This window comes from Penaeus monodon, chromosome 32 (assembly GCF_015228065.2).
Source record: "Penaeus monodon isolate SGIC_2016 chromosome 32, NSTDA_Pmon_1, whole genome shotgun sequence".
Taxonomy (NCBI): domain Eukaryota; kingdom Metazoa; phylum Arthropoda; class Malacostraca; order Decapoda; family Penaeidae; genus Penaeus; species Penaeus monodon.
Genome location: NC_051417.1, coordinates 11,141,757 through 11,146,687, shown reverse-complemented (window position 1 = coordinate 11,146,687; position 4,931 = coordinate 11,141,757). Strand labels below are relative to the sequence as shown.

General features: G+C 45.7%; 1 pseudogene; it reads left to right on the top strand.

The window, feature by feature from the left end:
• Positions 1 to 4,931, top strand: part of LOC119593549 — a 17,928-nt pseudogene that overhangs the window by 5,070 nt on the left and 7,927 nt on the right.

Here is a 4,931-nt window from a genome sequence, read left to right as displayed (position 1 = left end):
CATAAGTCTACATTGACTTTGTTTTATTTTGCCAATAAGAATATTTCAACATTGCTAATGATGTCTTGTTTACAGTCTGAGATGATGAACTTGCTCATGTTCTTGCCCATCTGGGACGGTCGCATGCCCCAGCCTGCAATCCTGAAACCACGACCACTGTGGACCGGCAAGCAGCTCTTTTCACTCATCATTCCTGGAAACCTAAACCTAATCAAGACTCACTCAACTCACCCTGATGATGAGGACGATGGACCATACAAAGTGGATATCCCCAGGTGACACCAAGGTAAGCACTGATGGTGTATGGGGAGTTAAGATAGAATTCTGGTTTTAAGGGAAAATATAGTTAGTTGGTTCTGATTTATATGATCATTATAATTTTTTTGTAATCTTTAGATATTTGATATTTATAGAAATTGATTACACATGTTGACTGATTTGGTAAAAAGAAAAGTTATAATAATAAATTTTATCATTTCAGGTATTGGTGGAGCACGGAGAGCTAGTGATGGGTATTTTATGCAAGAAAACCCTTGGAGCCTCATCTGGTTCTATGTTGCACGTTGCTTGGATGGAATTGGGACATGAAATTGCAGGAAGATTCTATGGTAACATTCAGACTGTCATCAACAACTGGCTACTTCTAGAGGGCATGAGCATTGGCATTGGAGACACCATTTCTGATCCTGCGACCTACAGAATTATTCAGGACACCATCCGCAAAGCCAAGGAAGATGTAATAGGTGATTCACAAAGCCCATAATGACGAGCTTGAGCCAACTCCAGGTAATACTTTGAGGCAGACTTCGAGAACCAAGTAAACAGGATTCTGAATGCATGGCTCGAGACAAAACTGGAGGATCGGCCAAGAAGTCGCTCACAGAATACAACAATCTAAAGGCTATGGTAGTGTCAGGGTCAAAGGGATCCAACATTAATATTTCTCAGGTTATTGCCTGTGTAGGTCAACAGAACGTTGAAGGTAAAAGAATTCCGTTTGGTTTCCGTAAAAGGACCTTGCCACATTTCATCAAGGATGATTATGGTCCTGAATCCAGAGGTTTCGTGGAGAATTCATATCTTGCTGGTCTGACACCATCAGAGTTCTACTTCCATGCTATGGGTGGTCGAGAGGGTCTGATTGATACTGCCGTAAAGACTGCTGAGACAGGATACATTCAGCGACGTTTGATAAAAGCTATGGAGAGCGTGATGGTCAACTATGATGGAACAGTAAGAAACAGTGTGAGTCAGGTGATTCAGCTGAGGTATGGTGAAGACGGCCTGGCAGGTGAATATGTAGAATTCCAGAAGATGCCTACAGTTAAACTCTCAAACAGACGTTTTGAAGACAAATACAGATTTGATGTGACCAATGAAAGGTACTTGCGGCGACTATTCAACGAAGAGGTTGTCCGTGAGCTAATTGGGTCCCCAGTTGCCATCAATGTTCTTGAAGAAGAATGGCAAAAACTCCAAGAAGACAGAGTTGGTCTTCGGCAGGTGTTCCCTAAGGGAGACACAAAGGTGGGTGTTCAGTGTAAATAATGAAAAAAACTGCTTGCTTGGTGTTATGTTCATATGGCTGAAGTAAGGATTATTGATTGTTACTAATCATGTTGACATCTCTTTACAGGTGGTGTTGCCATGCAATTTGGAAAGAATGATTTGGAATGTACAGAAGATTTTCCACATCAATAAGCGCACACCAACTGACTTAAACCCAGTAAGGGTAGTTGAAGGTGTGAGGGAAATGTTGGCAAAGTGTAACATTGTGACGGGTGAAGATCGTATCAGTCTGCAGGCCAACGAGACGCTACCTTCCTTTTCCAGTGCTTAGTGCGATCAACACTGTGCACTAAGAAGGTTGCAGAAGAATATAAACTAACCTCTGAATCCTTCAACTGGCTTGTTGGTGAAATTGAGACTAGATTCATCAAGCAATTGTAAGTATATAATTTGCTCTTAAGCATCTTTGAATTTTATTTTGATGAATGATGAAAAAATATGAAATGGAGGTTTCTAATGTTTTTGTTTTTTTTCTAAATTCCAACCAGGCCAATCCTGGAGAGATGGTCGGAGCACTGGCTGCACAGTCCCTTGGTGAACCTGCCACTCAGATGACACTGAACACTTTCCATTTTGCTGGTGTGTCCTCCAAGAATGTAACCCTTGGTGTACCCAGGCTGAAGGAAATTATCAACATTAGTAAAAAACCTAAGGCTCCATCCCTCACTGTGTTCTTGGTGGGAGCTTCTGCCCGAGATGCTGAGAAAGCCAAAAATGTCCTTTGTCGACTGGAACACACAACATTACGCAAGGTGTGTATTGTATGGCATATCTTTTTAGAGTTAAGAGATCAGTGGAATAAATATCAGAATAACAAGTTGCATGTTAATTTATGTAAATAAGCAACCACAGTTACTTATTTCTTTATTATCTCATATTCAGGTGACATCCAACACTGCCATCTACTATGACCCAGACCCACAAAACACATGCATTACAGAGGATCAAGAATTTGTTAATGTGTATTATGAGATGCCTGACTTTGATGTCTCTAGAATTTCCCCATGGCTGCTACGTATTGAACTTGACCGCAAGAAAATGACAGGTAAAGTTAGGACGGATTGGCATGCTTGCTTGCATATAAAAAAGGGAGATCAGTGAAAGTATGATGGTGAGGAAGAAACAAACTATCATGAAAAATTGCAGTTCCTAAGTACTTGTTTTAATTATATATTAATTTCATATTTCTCATTGGTATGTGATATTGGTTCCAGATAAGAATTGAACCATGGAACAGATTCCCAAAAGATCAATTCAGGTTTTGGAGATGACTTGAATTGCATCTTCAATGACGACAATGCTGAGAAGCTTGTACTCCGTATCCGTATTATTGTTGGTGATGATAAATTAGCTGATGATGCTGAGGAACAGGTCAGTAATTTACAAGATTTTTATCTTTTAAATGTCTAACAACCATACATACATAAGACAAATGAATTGAATTTTATGAAAAAAAAAAAAATTATTGACAAATGCCTTTTCCATAAACAGGTGGACAAAATGGAGGATGACACATTCTTGAGATGCATTGAAGCCAACATGCTTAATGATTTGACTCTCCAAGGCATGAAGCTATCACCAAAGTGTATATGCACTTGCCTCAGACTGATGAAAAGAAACGAATCATTGTAAATGATCAAGGTGAGTTTAAGGCAATTGCAGAATGGCTGTTGGAACTGACGGAACTGCACTCATGAAGGTACTCTCAGAACGTGATGTCGATCCAGTAAGAACATCCTCCAACGATATCTTGGAAGTATTTGAGGTCCTTGGTATTGAGGCCGTGCGAAAGTGTATTGAGAAGGAGAGAATGCTGTGCTTATGTTCTATGGTCTGTACGTGAACTACCGTCATCTCGCTTTGCTTTGTGATGTTATGACAAGCAAGGGCCATCTTATGGCTATCACCCGTCACGGCATCAACAGACAAGACACTGGAGCCCTGATGAAGTGCTCCTTCGAAGAGTCTGTTGACGTGTTGATGGAGGCTGCTTCGTGTGCCGAGGTTGACCCCGTTCGAGGCGTGTCTGAAAACATCATGCTGGGACAGCTGCCGAAGATCGGCTCTGGCTCGTTCGATCTCGTGTTGGATGACGAGAAGTGCAAGATGGGAATGGAGATTCCTATGCCGGGAGCAGGCATGATGATGGGTGGAGGCATCTTCGGTGCTGCATCACCATCGTCTGGTATGACCCCAGCCCAGACCCATGGGCTTCAGGAGCGAACCCCATCCATGTCACCGTATGGTGCTTGGACACCTGGTGTAGGAAGTGGCATGACTCCAGGAGACCGGCTTTCTCTCCTGCGCAGCCGCGACAACAGGCTTGTCACCTGGGTTTTCTCCGCTTGGTCGCCTCAGCCTGGAAGTCCGGGGTCCCCACGGGGAAATGAGCCCATACTTCCCAAGGCCCTGCTACGGCTCTCTCTGCCTCCTACTCGCCATCCTCTCCGGCGTATCAGCCCACGTCGCCAAGCATGAGGGCCGGCGTCTCCGGGCTAACTCCCCGACTTCCCCCACTACAGTCCCAAACCAGCCCCAGACCCACCGCTTCCCACAATACTCCCCGACCATCCCTCCTATTCCCAACCTCCCCATCATACGCCCCACATCTCCTTCTTACCTCCCCACCTCACCCCTACTCCCGACATCCCTTCATACCCCTACTCTCCTTCCTATTCTCCCACATCACCCTCCTACTCCCCAACCTCTCCCTCCTATTCCCCAACAAGTCCCTCATATTCCCCAACCTCTCCAAGTTACAGTCCAACTTCCCCGTCCTATTTCCCACCAGCCCCTCTTATTCACCCCCGTCCCCTCATACTCCCTACCAGCCCCTCATACCCCTACATCCCGAGCTATGCTCCCAACTATTCCCCATCCTCACCTGGTATTCCCCCACATCTCCATCCTACTCCCCTACCAGTCCTTCAATTCCCCCGCTCACCCCAATACTCCCCCGCATCACCCTCCTACTCGCCTTCCTCTCCCAAGTATTCCCCAACCAGCCCCAACTATTCCCCAACCAGCCCGACCTATTCTCCGGGTTTTACCCTCCTATTCCCCCAGCTCTCCGAAGTATTCCCCAACAGCCCCACATATTCCCCCACCTCCCGTCCTATCGCCTTCCTCCCCCAAATATTCCCCCACCTCACCCAACTACTCGCCCTCCTCACCCATACTCCCCGACCTCGCCCACGTACAGTCCCTCCAGTCCTCAATACAGTCCATCGAGTCCCAAGTACTCGCCAACCTCCCCGACGTACAGCCCTTTCCCAGCCCCAAGTACAGCCCCACCAGTCCTACGTACAGCCCCCCCACCCCCCGGCTACAGCCCGACCTCCCCGCTCTTTTCCCCAAGCTAC